Below are 19268 nucleotides of genomic sequence, written 5' to 3'. Positions count from 1 at the left end.
TTTCTAGGAAATGGTGCTGCCCAGCTCAGGAAAGGATGCTTCATCCATTTCACTCCCATTCTCACTCCTCTAAAATTCTTAAAAACACCCCCAAAACTCTTAAAAACATATCCAGGTAAAAGTTGACCTTTCCCTCGCACTCTGTGACAACTTGCAGATAGTTCAAACTTACAAGCAAGAAATGTGAAACTTTCTGAGCTTCTCTCTGCAATGTCTCCCCCCTCCAGCAGGACCCAAGGGAAAAAAGCCTCCTGTGATGGAAGGAACCTTTCCCAGAGCAGGCATTTCAATATTAAAAATAAATAAATCAAGTCAGACACACATTCTTATAATTTATTCATCTCAGTGAAGGCTGAAAGTTAAGGGGCCTTCAATGCTTACAAGAGAAACTGCATGACTAATGGCATGTGAAAGGGTATCGTCAGAGGTCTCTGCTAGCTTTTGTGAGTTAAAATTGATAAGGTTCTTCTAATAAAGTCAGATTTGATGCAGCGAGAAGACTAAGAGTCTTTATTCTCTGATCTGAAGATGCAGCTGGAAGGGGGTAAAGATTAATTGAATATATTAATCTGTTCTCACACAGACTGATTAGGCGAGCTGGGGGTTAGCAGGAAGGACTAATCAATGAAAACTAATAACAACCTAAGTGAATGATTAGAATATTAATTATTAATTTCCAAAGGAAAATGTCATCATAGATCCTTATATTGATTGACACAGTTAAGCAGTTACTCTGTGTTTATAGTGAACTCAAGGACTTTTTTTTTTCACCCTATATGGTCTTGATACACTGACAAATACTATTTTGTCAAGTAAAAGTACCAAAGTCTGTTTGTTATGATTGCGTCTATACAGGAGATTTCTACCAAAGGTAAGTAACTCCTGGTTTTACATTAGTTTCAGTGACCACTGGGATAAGTCTTGTATTCACCAGCAGCTGCTGAAATTCTTTTGTGTCCTCATTTTCCCACATATTCTTCCCATCCATAAGCCCATCATGTCACTCAGAAGCCCCCCTTCATTACACTGCAATGCAATGTTTGATGAGTATTCTCTTCACTCTGCAATAGCTACTTGGGACTGAAACAGAACAATCACTTACAGCCTTTGATACCTAATTAAAAACACAGGAGGTATAGCACTTATCAACTTAACCTACTGCCAGGAACCCATCTGAAGCACCTGCAGACCCACCTGAAAGCTGCCAGCGTGCAGAAGGGCTGATCATGATCCCTCCTGCTACGTGTATTACTAACAGCAGCACTCAGCTGGCTCTAAGCAGCGACAGTGGCTAGAAAGTATTATATTTGCCTTTTGGTTAAATGCCCTCCAAATATAAAACCCCCAAATCCAACCAAAGTTAAGCAAAATGCCTCTATTTATTCCACAGGCTTTGAGGATGGTGATTCTGGAGGCTTGATGAAGGATAAGCCTTCATGGAGGACCACGGAGATGGCCATCCTTGTTTGGAGGCCGCAGGGCTGTTTGCATCACATCCCCAACACTCCCTTTGAACTCAGATTGTTGTTTTGGTAGTTTATTTGAAATAATTTTGGCAATTCGTGGATAGTCTTCAATTGATTCCTCCTCCCCACTGTCCACTTTGTAACAGAGCTCCTTCTGACTCAACAACCCTTTGGGAAAAATTATGGCTACTTGGTGATTTTTTGCAAGCTGATTTTTTCCTTCTACTTGGGAAATCATGCTTCTCTAAGCACTTTAAACACTAACATAAACCAATTCAAAATTGTTAATGTAAATAAGTTTTTAGCTTATGAGGACATTAAAAATAGCAGATGTTTTCTTTCCTCCCAAGATGTTTTGACACAATCCCTGGGTCTCACTTTCAGCTAAAAATAAAAGCTATGCTAAAAATACACATTTTTTTTGTACTCAGCACATTTAATTATTAAGACCAGTGAAAAAGCTGAAAGTTTTCCCTGTTGTTCAGATATGCCTCCAGAGAACCAACAGACATCAGAAGGTCATTCATGTGCTTCAGAATGGAAACAGTCCCTTCTGGTATTAACAAACTGTCTATACATGACACCAAGACTCCTGCTGGCATTTCCACTGATATTCATGGCAAATCCATGCACTTATATAGCCAAAATATATACTCTGTAACAATGACCTCAGAATAGGTACTAATAGAAATTAGTACTTGGAGACTCAGCTGCCCCACAAGCCCAAGCCCTGCACAACCATGGGCCAACCCATACCTGGATTTGCCCTGACACATCCCCTAACACAGGCTAACACATTACAGAAGGTTTCCTAAGGAGAAATGATGCCTGTCGTTGCATAAAAGGTAGTGAAAAGTATACTAGATGATTATCATCAAAAATATTTTCCTAAGGTTAAAATATGGTGTTACTGAAGCTAGAGCTGCAGCTTCATCTCTCATGATAGTTCCCTATTTCACATGTGAGTGAGTCCAATCTCCGCAGTGTTTTCCTGTAAACATAGCTGCTATCCACATCAGTGGGCCCATTGTTCAGAGCTGTGTGCAAACTGTGAAACACTTCGACTTTTTATGGCAACAACTTCAGGAAAGGCAGCATTTGTGCATAAGAAAAAGAGAACTGAAGAGAACCTTCCCATTTCTAAACGTTTTCTGACTATGAAATCCCAGGAGGAGGTTGCAGAGATTCTGAAGGAGACTATAAGAAGCCTGAAAACTTGCAGAGTTCTGTATTTTATTTCCAGAAGGAAGTGTGTGTAGTTTTAGCACTATACAAGCTATTTTTTTTTCCAGATGAAAATGAGGTATCTGTGCTCTACATCCCATCAGAAAACCTAGTACAAACACGTGCAGATGTCTTTTTAACTTTACTTTTGGCATCGCGTTCATTGCAAATTCTTTTGAAAGGCACCTTTGTTTGTAATTGGATTCTGACAAAGAATGTTGACTCTAATGGCTCTGACTGCAGTCAGGTGCGAGGGGAGAAAAAGAAAGATGTGTGCAGCAGCAGTATTTGTGGGGACTTTTTCTGAGGTAGCAGGCATGCCTCTGTCAGGAATTTCATTGGGATGTTTAATGATTAGCACCTCTGAAGAAACAAACACAAACGCAAAAACCTAAGGCTAAGGCATATGAACACATTCAGAATGTGAAAAAGCACTTTTGTAGGTGTAACTTGCACTCTATGAACTCCCAATTTTGTTAATAGTCTGAAAGAAAATTTGCAACCCATCCCTAAGACCCCAAAGTGTTGCAGCAGCAGCGTGAAGCAAGCCTTAGCAATCATCTCACGTTTCCCTACTGCACATCTGTGTGCTGCACAGTGCCAATTCTGCTCAGCTACTAAATAAATCACTGTTAATGAAGCATGCTGCACATATAGACAGCAACAGGCATCTTTTAATCACCTCAGCAAAGGAAGAGCTAAGGGTAAGCGCAAAACCCTTGGAGAACTAACAGGTGAGTTGTTAGATTTAAGGTGGTGTCTACCCTGCAGATCTGACCTGAGGACAAGAGCAAGCATGGGATGTGAGTTCACTACCTTTCTGAACAGTGACATTAATTCATGGTGCCAAAAATCTTCAAAGAATTACCAAGCTTTTAAAACAGAAATTTCATATGATAAAAACACTCTTCAGAGGACAGAGAAGGGAGAACAGAGCCATGGGTTACCCACAACTGATGCCTGGGTACATAAAACCTGGGGCCATACAGCAGCTGAGAGCACAAAATGTTTGTGTGCCCAAGTAAAAGTGCGTAAAGCAAACATATATGGAATACCTACACAAGATGCATATTGCAGGTCAAGTCTAGAAAGACTAGTCCCAACAAAATCCAGGCACAGAGGTTTAGCATAAACTCAAAACCATCTTGTTTAAACAAAACTAGCAGAAAGCCACACAAAGTTTTCTGATTCCAAAGAAACTCTACTTCTTAAGATGAAGATACTTTCTTCTAATACATACCTACAAAAAGGTCATTATCTACTGAAGATGTAGTTGCTATCTGCCTCCCAAGTCTTAGTAACTTAGTAGTAGGACTGCAGCAATACCTCATCCATAAGGATCCAAGAATATCCTTCTCACAATCTAGTATTCTAAAGCAACAAGGAGACTGGACACCTTTGCAAACCTCTTAGTCTGTGGGGCAGGAACTGCATCATTTGAGGTTAACTAGTGAGGAACCAGCAATCCTGGAAGGGATGATTCTGAAGGGCATGAAGTGTCCAAAATCCTTAAATCAAGAGCAGCTTCTGAGCACGTTGCTCAGAAATAGCTGGTAGCCTGTGCTGCTGGAGAGCATCGCTGTGACACACTCCTCCAGGAAGCCTCCCGGCTCCTGCCAGCCCCTGCTCCTCACTGCCGGCTGCGGCACACATTCAGCAAAGCAGCAGCTTTCTATCCCCGATCCAACCTCTGAAACTGCTGAATCTGGGCCTGTGTGTTGGGAGAGGCACAGGCTGTCTTTAGCAGATGCAGTCAGTGACCCGCAAAATTGAACATCCAGAAATAGAAGGTGCCTGCAAAATGTGTCCCCAAAAGTGCAAATCTTCACAGCAATACTTTTGTGATGTACGTATTGCTGAATTTTTTAAGCACTCAAAAGACAGGGTTTTTTTCTGCTGTGGTAGCTGTTGTTATGAGTCCTGAGATAAATATTGGCCTTCCCTTTTGTATAAGGGAAGAGAAAAGAGAGTTTGAAGGGATGGCCCGGGGAGATGAAGGGTAGCAGAAGCGTGCCGGTGGCAGCTCTCACCAAGCTCTCCTCATTCTCTCAGCATGTCTGTCAGATCCTGATCTATCTCAAGCTTCTTTGCTGAAATTATCCCTTCTGGAGTTGCACTTATACACAATTCACACATTATGACATACACGCAGGCATATTGTGCCTGATGAAACCAATGACACATATGCAGCACGTTTCTGAGACATGCCATGATAAATGGCAATGAAAGGCTTCAAAAATTAATTACCTTAAAAAAAAAACCCCAAATCAAGAAAAACAGTGTCAGTTTCACATTGTGTTTCTTCCTTTGGGCATTCCTTCACGTTCACTAGATAGAGATTTCATTTCAGCACCTCAAACAGATGTAAGTTCCCAACTCACTCCAGTCATTTATATTTGTCAGGCTGTTGGGTCTTTGGTGCCTGAGCTGTCACACACTTGCCACGGCTCGGTCCTCACGTGAGGAGGATGCCAAGGCACGTATGCATGTGGGAAGCAAGGATTACAGCCATCAGATTAAAACAGTAAACACAATTCTAACAATTTTAGCTAAGATCATTGAAGGACTACCTCAGCAAGTGCCCACTGCCATGAATTATGACCCCTGGGGTTTAAATACACCTTCTCCTACTTAAGCTCTTTTTGATGCAAGTGTTCTGTAACTTCTGCTCATACTATATAGATCTCCCAAGACACTGGCTGTTGGGGCCAGCTCTGACAGTAGTGGGGCCAGCAGGGAGAGCCTTTGTGGCTGATATAACTGACAACATCCCATTCTGACTTGGTAGATTAGAACCTCCTGAAAGCAATATACCAGGTTTATCTTTATGCAAAACCTGATGCCACAGCTTAAAACCCAGAGACTGCAGATGATATAAAAATGAGCAGCTAACACCAGGAACCATTTCAACACTTCACTGTGCTGCAGAATTCCCTGCACACCTTTTCCACTAGCAAAACCAACCTGGAGGAAGCAGCAATCCGTCTCAAACACTGGCTATTCCCAGCTGTCCAACACATCCCAGCACCTTCTGAACCACAGCGTAATTTTCCACCAAAGAAAAACAGAATCACAGTAATTAAAGCCTTTTAATTACTAGCCATTACCACAGATCACCCTACTACAACCCTTAATTTTTGTCCCTTGTCCCCAGGAAACCACCACTGCCCTGTAAAACCTGAATAATTTGTAAGCATAAATCATCTCTAGCTAAGGAGATCCGAGTGACTAATGGCAAGTCTAAATTAAGGCTGCTGGTGTTAATTAGTTCTGTATTGTTCTACCTTTTCCATGGAATGGATATATTGAGAAACACTCACCTGAAGTAGCACCTATCAGACCACATCCAGCTTTTTTCAACACAGAAAAAAGTCCATCCCACCAACCTCCAGAGGCACTTCACTCAGAGCAGGAGTAGCAGTAGCATCATAAAAAGCAGCAAGCCAGGAAACTCCATAGGCTCACTTCTTATACAAATTGGAGTTTACTCTCATTTAGTGAGTCTTTTACTGAAGACTGTCTAGAACAGTTACCTTAAAACTCATCAATTTAAAAACGATTCCCAGCTTCATGCAGAGAACAGTTTTCAATGCTGCATTCTGCAGGAACAAAATGAATGGCTATCCTATAGAGCCAAGCAGCAAATAATCATCTCTGCATCAAATGACAGCTTTAGGGATAACAAAACTCACTTGAAGAGCAAAACATATTTGAGCTGGTATTCAGTAGGTGCAGCTCTTCTCTCCCTGTCGTATCCCTGATACACCATCAATGGAAATGGCCTATGAAGCCCATTACATGGTCACTTGTTATCTTTTTTTTCTGATAGCAAAGACTGTCAATGAGAGACCTGAACACAGAGCACACAATCCAATCTGGCTGCCGGGAAGGACCCTGCCAAGGGCCACTTCCGAAGCAAACCCAGCCCCATCCTTGGTCTCCAAGCAGCCACAGACACACTTGCCAGACACCAGAATGCAAAATTTGTCTGCCACAGTAGGGTATTAACCTCCATCTGACTTTGGATCATAAATTTCCTAAAGAGACAAGGGTTAATTTATTGCTGTCTCCGTTTGACAGAATGATGCCCCAAAGAAAGAAAGCTCAAGGGACTCTGTGTGACAATGAAGTTTATTTTATCCCCAGGTCACGGCTTCAAGATAATGTATCAAGACAGTTTCACTCTCTGAACAAAGAGAGATAAGTAACATTCAAAGTTATCATTCACTTTTGAATGGCTTTGTTCCCAAAATACACATCATCACAGAGCATTATCTTGTCCAGGAGACAAAAAATGATGCAAAAATATTGAAGATACTTCTGTGATGTCTCTAAAATCAGCATCTTAAAGACATTTTACTATTCACTTCTGGAGCTTACAAAACACTCCACTTAATGTCCAAGACAAAAGGAGAGCTCCCTCCATAGGAGTTCCAGGGGGGAATCCAGAGTACTGGACACATGAACACAGTTTTTCCCACCGTGCCACTGTCCTTCAGCACTGCAAACTGGATGTTTAAGAATATAAAATGCAACTTAGAAAGGAAAAACAACAAGCAAGTTTATTAACTTTGAAAAGTGGCTAAGAAGCCAGTCTTGCACTCAGAGCACATGGCTGAGAACTCAGGCTATCAAAGCAATTCCCTCATCACCGAGCACTGACAGAAGGTTCAAAACCCAGATAATTGAGATGCCTGGACCTAGAAACATTTTAAACTGTTTTGCTAAATGTAAAAATCATCTAGGAAAGGAAAGAAAAATAAACTCCACCAACCACTTTGATGTCCCTGTTATGAGCTTATTTAGTATTTTGTTTCTCCTTCAAAGTTTATTTTAAGAGATTGCCTGGAATTTGAGTGTTTGAAGGGAACTGATTTAACTCTCTGACTTTCCACACACAAGGACAGGCCCTAAGTGCTTTCTTTCTGCTGTGATGCCATTAAAGTTCTGGTCCTCTCAGACAAAAAGAAATCCTCCCTGATTCTTCAAATTAATGGTATCCAGTGAGATGCATATAGATAGATAGAGAGATATAGATATATGTATTCTCAGTGACATAATCAGGCTTCCTACAGCAGCTGGAAGCAGAAGTAGAGGTGGTGGATCTCTCTCTCAGCATTTGCTGACATACTGAGGCCTAAATTCCAGCTCTTAGGGGGTTTTGGAAAAAAAACCTAACATGGTTCAAATCAAGGGCTCAGTAAATACTGACTATCTGAGCTTATTAAAAAGTGAAGCCTATACTTCAGTGATCACATCCTGCAACAATCTGAGTGGACTGTGAAGTGTCACAACAAAGTATTTTCTGAGTTATTATCTCCAACTGATAACCTTTGGTGTATTTACTCAGCTTGAACCTGACAAATTCACAGAGTCTGGGAGGAGAAAGGTCCCAGAAGATTTATGCAAATAGTCAAAACAAGTCATATATCAACTATATATGTAAAACACATCAAATCAAAACGATAGCCAGGCTGATCTAACTGATGAGCTACATGTGGTAGGTGCTAGAACTGCAAGCACCTGAGCCCCTGAACTCAGCTGGGACACCAAATTCTTAATAAAACTCAATTCTGCAACGATGAAAAATCAGTTGCAGAAAACATTTCTCACAGCATCTTGTTACTCCTGTTGTACAAAATATCAAAAGCAGATTTTAACCTCAGTCTGGGAAAAGCTGACACAAAGTTCTGCAACATGCACTAATGTTGTCGTCACTACCTCGTTTTGCACTCTCTTTAAACTAAACACATTTACCATTACCTGTGTAATTATTTTATGCAAGTAGCAACACAACACAAATCAATCATGTACAAAGTCTAATTTATTTTTTCTAATTGGTGGCAGTAAGTAGAATCAAATAATGAACTGAAACTGCAGGACCTGGGTCTCAGAGGACACGACGCCCAGGGAATAGTTGATTATCATCAAACTTATTGCCACTCTCAAGGTTTTCAGTGATTTCTTCCAGAAGAATTGAAGGTGACAATCATTAGAATCGTGCACAGAAGCCAGAAAATGAAGCCTATACACTTTGCACATTGCACATAAACATAAGCAAAGGTTGCATAGCCGAGCTCACAGGTTATCTTGTAGCCTGAATCTGTTTCACAGAGGTACAAAGTTGGAGCTGAGGTTGCTTTGCACATTTCAAGTTGGTCAGGAGACTGTGACAATCTTAACTTTGTGTTAGCCCAGCAACCTTTAGTGCATCTTTGCAGCACTCTTCATTACCCCACGCTTACAGGGAATTTGTGTACGCATGCTGAAAACAGTGTGGCTGCTCTGCCCTTGCCTCTGGCTGTCAATTGATTTGTAAGAGACAAAAACCATGCTGGGGCAGTTTAAACGCTGTACTACAAATGAGCCCTGACAAAAGTCTGACGTGAGGTGTCAGAAAGCATTCCCTGCTCTGCAGGTTGTCTTCCACCTGAACCATTTACTTGCGAGGAAAAGCCCAGACTACATGGCCTCCTTAACACGGCTGCCTTCACAGCCACTTCTCCCATCCACCTGACATCCTGCTCTACAATACTATACCCCACTTGATTTCTCTCTAAAGGCAGCATTGTGGCCCTGCCTTCAGCCTTACCTTTCAGCTCTCTCAGCACTTCTCCAGCCCACGCCCTGCGCTGGGTGCTGCATTTCTCACCACACTTACGTCCAGAGAGTCGGCGGTGACAGAGCTCATGGTGCAAAGCCAAGTGGCTCAGCTGCCTGTGTGAAACTAAGGAACCCACACAGTGAGACAACACAGCAAAATATGAGGATTGACAGGCTCCCAACCTGCCTTTCCCTCCTGCTATCAGCGCACTATTCCCGGCAGTGAGGCTGGGATCACACACGGGATATGAAGTGAGGGCACAGCACACCTCCTGTGCATCCTTTGGGATTCTTCTGACTGCAGAAATAACCATGCCAGTGTCTCCTTCGAAAATCTAAACAAGACACAGCCAAGTCAAAATCCTGTTTGTGATATTTTGCTACCAAATACTCTGTTTTTACACTGCAGCATGTTGGTTTCATTAAAAATCTGCTCCAAGAAAACTATGTAATAGAGATTCAAAGATATGGAGGTCTGGCCTTCACCACAGCCACAGAGAACACACTGATTTCGCCTGGAAATCACTTCACTGGAATGGCTCAGATCTTCAGTGTGGACCGAAGACAAAGTTTTCCCTACCTCTGAGAAAACAAATGCTAAACACCTCCCCCCCTGCCCCCCCATCAAAAAAAACCCCTCAAACAAACCAAGCAAAGAGAGACAAAGTTTAGAGGGATGCAGTCACCTGACAGCAGCTCAGATGAAGAAGCAAGTTCTTTAAGGCTTGGTTTGTAAAGAGAAGTGGGCGCTGATGCTGCTCAGCCAATGATGTCATGTGGGGTTATTCTGGGTTGGAATTCAGGGAATAAATAGGCTGTAACAGGAAACATATTGGTCTTCTAGCACATAGGGACTTCATTAGCAATTTTAAAGCCTTCTCAAAATTGCAGATGACTGCAGTTGAAAACAAGTGCCATGGGCACATCGGTGAGCACCTGCCTGGTCTCGTTGGAGGTCATGGCCAGTGAGAGCCCAGCCCTTGCCCCAGGCTGGGGATGCCCCGAGGAGGAAGAGTCACAGTGATGCCTGCCATTGCACCTGGGAGGTCCTTGGACACAAATCTTTGCAGAAGATGGTTTAAAACCTGTGGCTGAAACCTGGAATGACTTGCTACGAAATAAGGAGGTGAGGAGTTTGTGGCTGCTCCGGCGAGGTGAGCGGTGTCGGGGTGTGAAGCGTGGCTGGCACACCCACCCCACACAGCCAAGCCCAGCAGCTCCTGACACGCTGCTACTGCTTGCTACCCCTCCTAATGCCATCCTTTTGCTCTGATTTAATTACTAAACATAAAAGGAAATAAACTTGAAAATGAAAACAAAGCAATGGCACAGCCTGTGATTTATGGGAGCCATTCTTCAGCAGAACACCATAAACCCTGTGTGTTTACGACACCCTATTAGAGGCCTGAAAACACACTTGCATTTGCCTATATTGACTATGCAGATTATGCACCATTACTGCCTTTTTTCCTGCCTCTGCCATTTTTCACACGAGCAATGTATTTGTTTAAAGACATCCCAGCACTAAAGCATTGGCTCCTGCTAGGAAAAAGAGAACCAAATCAGCCTGGCTTCGTACTCCCTCATCGCTGGAGGCTGTCAGGCTGGGAAGCACCGAGCAGCTGGCAGGCACACACAGAAGAAAGGGGCTCTGCACACAGTTTTGTCTTTAATCTGGAATATCAGTTACTGGAGGAAGCAACCCCACGGCCAGACAAAACATCTCTGCAGTGGATAACTATGTCAAATGATCTGAGCCGCATGGCAGCTCAGCAATGGCTGCATGGTAGCACGAGGATTTATTGAGATATCACATTAAGCCCTTGGTTTTCTTGTCATATGAAACAGATGAAAGGAAATAAGGTTTGCAAATTTGACTGTGGCATTGATTTGTGTGTAACAGCTTCAAAATGCATCAACAGAAACGTGTGTTCCTGCTATCCCCATCTTAGGCTCCTGAGTACCCTTCACTCCTGCGGTGGGAGCCCTGGGGATGGCGGCTGCAGGGAGCAGATCCTGCTCCTGCTGCCTCTTGGAAGCTGCTTTTCCCTTCCCATGTCTCAGCAGCAGCCCAGGAGGAGCTGCCTGATGCTCCTCTGCTCATTAGTCAGGGTAAGAGCACAGCAACACAGGCAGGGCACAGGAGGAAAGGATCCTGGAGGGACACGAGGCGAGGTCTGGATGCACACGTGCTGACACTGAAGCCACCCTCAGTGGGCATGGTTTCAAGCCTCCTCCTTTAAGCCCTTCCCTAACAGCAGACTCTTCTCCTACCTTGCACGGATGGAGTCAGCATAAAGAAACAGGATGAGTTCACACCAGATTCAGACTGTTCTCCAAAGATGAAGTAAGGGTTCATCTCTGGCCAGCTTGGAGACGTGCCCAACTACTACTGAATCCCTTAAGCCACGTGTCCTAGTACTGCATCTTTTTCCTGCCTGTTAAACCCCGGGTTGTTATCTCCTACAACGCTGTCAACTTTCCAGCCTTCGTCTGCATCTTGTCGTTATGTGCCAACTTGTTTCCAGACTTAGCCAATATTTGCCACTTTTCGTTTTGCATAGATGGAGCTATCAACTCAAATTTAATACCTTCATTCTTTGGCAAAACTTGTTGGTGTTTTTCAGGTATTTCTGGGATAAAACTTCCTTTTAAAACCTCGGAACATCTTGAATTGAAGAGAGAGACCAAAACCAGGAAGCCAAGAGTATGGAATTAGAAAATTAAAACTGAGAAAAGTATGAAATGCGTGTCTAGGTAAAAACAACATCAACTTCAGCTCTGTAGGTTTGAAGTTAGGAGTCTGATCATGCTCAAGTTATCATCTTTGTCATTTCCCACAGTCACTCCAAAGACACAGACCCTAACAACTCTACTGCTGTTCAAGGCTTTGCTCATTTAGCCTTTTCTAAATCATGACCCTAAAGCCAGGACTGAAAGCAGGGTAAGAAATTAGGTTGTTTAACAGCAAGTGGATCCTTTTTGGTTTTCCAGCCTGTAACGGAGAGCAGTCCTAACACATGGCATCCTTGACAGCCTGGCATCATCAGATGCCTAGCAAGGCTCAGAGGTGGTACCAGGGGGCTTGGGAAGGCAGAAATAAGGACACAAGACAGACAGGCAGTCTGATAGGAGATAAAAAACCAGGCACCAAGATCAAAATACACAGTTGGGGCAGGAAAGAGGAGCATGCCACAGAACCTGAGGCAAAGCCACCCTACAGCTGGTAAAAAGCTCTTAAAAAGCAACAGAGCCAGACTTGAGGGGTGGTTTGAGACTCCAGCTGTGAACAAGGAGGATAGACACAGATTATATTAGGGTTCCCCCTTGCCATATAATTAAACTCATCTTTTGAATAGCTAGATGAGGATTTACTGCACATAGTAAAACTTAAATCCTACAATTTCAGTTACAACAGTAGTATGTTCATTTATCTCCTGTTAAGACAGTTAAAACAATGACTGGTAGCTATAACAAGTGAGCAGAAATAGCCCATTTTACAGTCTTTCCAGATCATTGATGCTAATAGAAGCCTATTAGCTCCAATGGGCTTTGGATAAGACCATAGTGGAAATAATAGAAATGGCACTTGATGGAGGAAATACCGTGATGTGACAAATACCTGCATCTCAGAATTTATCACTAAAGTGAGTTCTACGTATAGGATACCTATTGAAAATAACTATACAGATAAACCTGAGCCAACACTTAACTAGGAGCCCTTATTTCATTTTCTTTTAATTAAAGCAGCAGCTAAAAGCACAATTCCATTCCCTGGTATTTTACGACTGTCATATTATCAAGGGGAAGTCCAAAGTGAACTAGAAGTTACAGATAAAACAGGAGAAAGATGAAAACATTTCACTCAAAGTGATACTTGTAAGAGAAGTCGCTCAGTGGCATTGCCTGAGTCAGCTGTTGTGCAGCAGGAGATAAGCCAAGCTGCAGCTCAGGCTCTTCTCAGAGATGCTACAAGCAAAGCACATAGGCAGAGTTCAGCCTCTGCACAGGAAGGAGGAACATAAGGAGGCTGTGGCTTCCCTGAAAACACCAGGCACAAGGCAAGGCAGCAAAGCTGATGGTTACAAACACAGCAGGAACAATCCTATTTCTTCCTTTGTTGTTTTTTCCTTTTAATTTTAAAGTCACTAGGCAGGAGAAAGCAAATCCCAGTGAAGGCACAGCAGGCACTGCCATTAAGTGCTAATCACAAGGCTGAATTGGTTTGAGTTTGGAAATATAAAAATGCTTAATTTCAGCCTACAAAGTTACTAGTTTTAAAAGTCTCTCAGTTTATCTGTCTGCTCCTTCTGCCTGCTCACTTCTGCAGAGGTTTTCAAGCCCAGCAGCCCCCCAACTTCTAGGTTTGTAAAAATTACAAAGGTCATTCAATTCTACAGACCTATGTCTGCTTTTCTCATGTCAGATGTGAAACTATTGCTTTTTATAATGAAGACATGACTGTTGATTACTTCCACATCTTCCTTCAGAGCAACATTCATTCAGCTAACTAGGAAGTTCAGAGGAACAATTAAAGAAGCATGCAGAGGATAATTTAAACACTTGAAAATTCAGGCAATTTCTGTGAACCCTGACCTACATTTGACATTTATTTCAAAAACTACCACCAGGAAAATGTTCTTTTACTTGGAAGCAACACCAGAGATGTTTCACAGTGTGTGATAAGCGATGCTTTAGCTTAAGGGCATGTGGGGGCTGGTGTGCTGACCTCCCTGAGCTGATGGTTTCAGCTCCCTGAAGAGGACTGGCTGATCTGTCGTGTCTCTAACCAAGGGAAATGTGGGTCTGCAACATAATCCATGACTTCTAATGCATGGGACTACAGTCAGTCATTTTTAACTTGCAGTGTTCCTCCAGGACTGCGCAGCGAGCTCATTTTGCAACGAGAGTCACAGAGTCCCAGAATGGTGGGGATTGGAAGGGCCCTGCAGAGCCCAACCCCCTGATAAAGCAGGTTCCCCTTGATCAGGGGGCACAGGAACACATTCAAGCAGGTTTGGAAACCTCCAGAGGATCCTCCACACCCTCCCTGGGCAGCCTGGGCCAGGGCTGCTGACCTTCCCATCAGTGCAGGGCTATGTAAAGATGCTGCATGACAACAAAAACAGTAGCAGCTGTGTTCTTATAAAACAGAGAGATAGATCCTCCTTTCAAGCTCACTTTTAATAAGCACATGGTGGTGGTGCTTAATAACCTTGGCAGGCCAAATCCCCTGACAAAATACACCTTCCTTGCAGAGGTAAATCCCATTCTAACTGGGACAAGTGGAAAAGAGCTTTGCAAGCTATTGCAACACTTCTCTCTTTAGTGTTTTGCTTTGACCTACACTTCTGTGAGATGAACTTCAATGTGATAAATGATAAGGACTTCACCCATGACTAAGAATTCAAATTATCATATTGATTAGCTTTGCCCACATACAAAGTAGAAAATATTCACAAAATTGACAGGCTTTAAAGGATAGGAATTGTCACCTTGTACGTGCCCAATAGCAGCATGGGGTAGAGCTAATTGACCGGCAAACAACTTTCTTCTGAACCAAGGAACACACCCCCACTCCGAAAAATCACATCCTCAAGTTATTTCACTGTAACATTTTGAGTATTGACCTGTTTCCTGCCTGAAACGTGCCCTCAAAAGTCATAGGCAGAAAGTCAATTCTGCTGATTTCATTTTCTGAAACAGGAGCACATTTGTCAGCGACAAACTTGATGAGGAAGGTATCTGCTGGCAAGCCGGGGAGCAGGGGCTGCATGCACAGGCGCAGCAAATGAGGCTGATTCCAAATGGCTATGGATTTTCAAGACTTAATCCCCTCCCAAAATTAACTTTGCACACCACCACTGAAAATGAGCCTAAACAGCTCCAGGAGGTTTTGTCTCTCTTTGCAAACAGAGCTACACTCAGCACTCAACCCTCGCACGCTGGTTAGGAAGGCACCTGGCTCTACAAACACAGCCTCCCTAAACTCTATATGCTCCACAGGCTGTTTCACAAGCCCTGTTTTATCAGCCTCTCAAGCACTGCTGGAAAGGTCTTTCAGAAGAAAGATAGAGCACAGGAGCAGAGCCTTTGAGTCCAAAGAGTGACTGTCAAAGACTTGTCTCTGAGATATTGTACAGCCAGTTCTTTCTCTGGAAAACCAGGAAACAGCAGCACAAAGCCACAGATGATATATGCTAAATGGATTGGAAGCTGAAGAGAACAGAAAACAACTCAAAGTAAGGAGACACTTAAGTGCATGAATCTCCTCTGGCACTTCTTCACTCAGCTCCAGCTTTTCCATGCCACAAGGGAGCGATGGTCATGCCAAGTACACCATTGCTTGTTTTGAAGAATCACCCTTAGGTTCTAACATGGAAAACACCTCAATACAGAGAGCTCTGAAAAACCATTCAATCCTTTCCCTTTGTAGTAGGTGTCATCATACTGTGACAACAGGGAAAAAGATGAACATCTTTCCCAGAGTTGTCCCTTACAGCAATGAAATATGCAAAGCTGCAAGACAAACCTAAACCTTTCATTGGGGGCCATCAGATGCATCCTCCTAGCAGTGCCCAGCCAGCTCACAAAAAACCACAATACTAAGGAGCACAAAGATGCAAGCAACATCCAAATGGAATTTTGCATTTCCCCTTTAAATGAGGATGTGGCATTTTCACTTTTAGGCTTTTTCCCCCCTAACTTCTTCAGTACATCTAACACATGTGCTACAGCAAGGCTGAGGACAGAGTGATGACAGTAAAAAAATCAGATTTAAAAAACCCCATTAGAATTAGAGACAAGAAAACCAATAAAAACATATTTTTATGGGCTCTTCAGACACATTTCTCTCTTGCATTTTTCTTCTAGCTAGAAAGATGTTTTTCTGTAACATGAACTTTGGCAGACCCCCCTCAGGGTTGGGTGTGTGAAATCTACTTATTCCATCTCTCAAATGCAACCCCCAAATACTTCAGTTGTTAAACTAGACTGTAACAAAAATTATGAGAAAGAAATGAGCTAATATATAATGTTTACACAATACTGAACATCTGTAATACACAAAGCACATTAAGTTTGACATCGTGGGAAATGGAAAGCCTGCACTCAAGTATGCATAACTCAACAAATTGATTAAAAAATCCATTCATTACATTTATCTTTAGTTATAATGGGATATAAGAAATTACACTTCAAACTAAACACCATTTTAAGATCAAATACCTTTTCTGTATCTCCAACTAAGACAGTTGGTTTATTTACTTTTCATCTGGTAAGTACAGTTGGAGGGAAAGGATTTGGTTATTTCTTGTATAACAAGAAAGGTGTTTCCAGGCATTTACAGGCTTGGGACATGGGGAGGTAGCAGTAAAAGTGATGTGTTGGTGAGCAGAGTGCAGGCAAAGTAGTCAAACTTACATGATAAAGACAAACTATCAGAGAACTTCCACAGCTCTGCACTACATCCCTCACCACAGTATTTGGGTTTTTTCAGTATTTTTCACTTCAGCCCATCACCTCTTTTGGGAAAAAAAAAAAAAGAGGCTTCTTACATTCCTTTCCTTCTAAGCTTCTCTTGGTTCTTGCTCACCCAAAAGCCTGTCTGTAAGCAGGAGACCTTAAACTTTTAAGCCACTTGAAGCTGAATTTGAGCGTAATGCTTTCACCCATCCACGCTAGGATGGATTTTTCATACAACTCCAAGGTTGGCTGTAACTAATAAAAACCAAAATGTAATCCATAGTCATTTAGAGAATTTACCTGGATATACTTTGCAAGAAGTTGCAAGAGGGGGGACAAACAGCAACCCATTAAAAGTCCATCACAGTGCCCATCCATAATCCCTAATCTCAACCTGGGGACAGAACCATTCTAACGTGGCCTGCACAGCTCTAAAGGAGTTGTTTTGGTTGCAGTGACAGAGGGAAAGCAGAGGAAAAAAATCTCTCCTAGACAGGACTTTTCTGAAGTCCTGGCTGCTGCTCAGCTAATGATGTTACACGTGTCATGTTGTAATTAAAAAGACCCTGTGATTATGCCTACACGTGGTTTGGCACAGGTAAGGTCTGGGCAATATGTGGAAACAAACAGCATTTAAGATAACAATAGGCTGAGAGTAATCTGTACGCTGATATCAAGGGCAGAGATCACGGGAGATTTCTTGTGGGAGAATTACACTAAACCCTAATATCGACGTAAGGTTCAAAGACATTTGAAGCCAATTGACATTTAAGACCACATCACTGGTAAGTGTGTCTGGAAAATGCAAACCCCTTGTTAACCTTCCTGTCTGATCTTTCAAATCCTACTTCCATTTGATACTAGGAAAAATATATTTAGCATAATCTGGAATTTTTAGGCTACTAAGAGAGAGACAGATCCATTTTCATTTTAAACAGTACACCAGAATCCCAGAACTTGTATAAGCCACCACTGATTGCTCCTCTGGGCAAAAGCAGCCTACCTGTGTTTCCTGCTCATACAGCAGAAGGTATAGAGGCTTCAAAGGAGAAATAACTTTCACAGTGTCACCTGTTTTCCCCATTTCTGTGGACTCCCAGCTATTCTCCTTCCCCAGGCTGTGTTTTGAGAGCTACAGCATATCCCTACATTATCTGCAGCTTCATGTGGTACTCACTCTCTAAAGAGAGTTTAAATTGTTTCCTGTTTCTTCAGTCTGGGAATGTGGTCACCCGGCTGTCTCTGATGCTTCCACTCCAGTAAATACCATTATGGTTTAATGACCCTCTATCGTCCCTCTCCTGAGAGCAGATGGTGAGTACATGCACACGCAGGCAGCTCGAGAGACACAACTTCATCAAATCTCCTCAAATCCATAATTGATACCCGGGGAAGTTCACCAGCCATCTAACCTGATTAAGTTCTCATGCCCCACTTGCAGAAGTTAGACATACTTCCAGATTGATTTACAAAACGAGGGAGAGGCAAACCCAGGATCTATGGTAGAAAAGGACCTGGATTTGAAACTGGTGCCCATTAAATGCATAAAACCTCAGAGCTGTGCCTAAAAGCCCTTCCACAGGAGAGCCTTTTGCTCTTTAACACTGATTTATTACTTCAGTCTTGAAAAAGTTTCAAGTGATCTTTTTAGAAAGCACTCCTTCATTTTGAGGCAGGCCAGAGCAAATGGGGAACTTCACATTTTAAGGGCTGTAAGTTTAACTCAGCATCCAGGAAAGTATTGTGACAATTCATTAAGGTACATGTTCTTAGCTAAGAGAAGAAGTTTTGTGTGTAAATCAGTGCTCTTGTCAAGTTAAGAAATGGAAGTGCATGTTTAAATGCACACACTCCACTTACTGTGTTTTTGAAACCCATACAGCTGGAATTTCACAGTTCACAGAAATTTCAACTCAATTTTTAACATATCAAAAAAAACCCATTCCTGTAGCCTAACATAGGCTGCTGCATGGTTTGGCTTTTCTTTTGTGCCATGCCCTCCCTAAAGACACCACCTTGCACAAATGAGAGAGCCCTGCAACATTTCCAGTGACAGTGCAACGTCTTGTGCTGATTTTGCACAACTCAGCAACTGTCCTGTCGTCTCCCCTCCAATGTCATTTCTCCCTGTGGTGAACCAACACTCCCAGACAGTTGTGGGACAACTGATAGCTTTTTAATAACTGCAGCTGCCTGTTTTCACTTGGGCAAGGAATCCAGCAAACTCTTGTCGATTTTATCTGGTAGGACACAAATTCTACCCTGAACTTACAAGATGCCAACATCAGATAGTCTCAAGTCTCTGCTCCTGATGAAAATCTCAGCTCTGACTTTAGTTTCACCACATATTTCACACAAAGATGAAAACTGCAGAAAACTCCAGTAACATTATAACATCTGTGATCACAAGTGCATCTACTCAAATGTATTTGTTGAGTAGTACTTCATATAGTTTCATTACTTTCAATATCAATTTGCTTTTCCCTTTGCCAGTGTGATTTTAGCTATATG

At 42.5% G+C, this 19268-nt stretch overlaps 1 protein-coding gene across 4 annotated transcripts in view; it reads right to left on the bottom strand.

Moving 5' to 3' along the window:
• Nucleotides 1–19268, bottom strand: part of LOC104562215 (contactin-4) — a 312159-nt gene that overhangs the window by 153809 nt on the left and 139082 nt on the right. The gene's annotated exons all lie outside the window — the stretch shown is intronic.

Source organism: Colius striatus, chromosome 15, assembly GCF_028858725.1.
Source record: "Colius striatus isolate bColStr4 chromosome 15, bColStr4.1.hap1, whole genome shotgun sequence".
Taxonomy (NCBI): domain Eukaryota; kingdom Metazoa; phylum Chordata; class Aves; order Coliiformes; family Coliidae; genus Colius; species Colius striatus.
The sequence above is the reverse complement of the archived record's forward strand: the minus strand, read 5'-3'. Positions and strand labels throughout refer to the sequence as shown.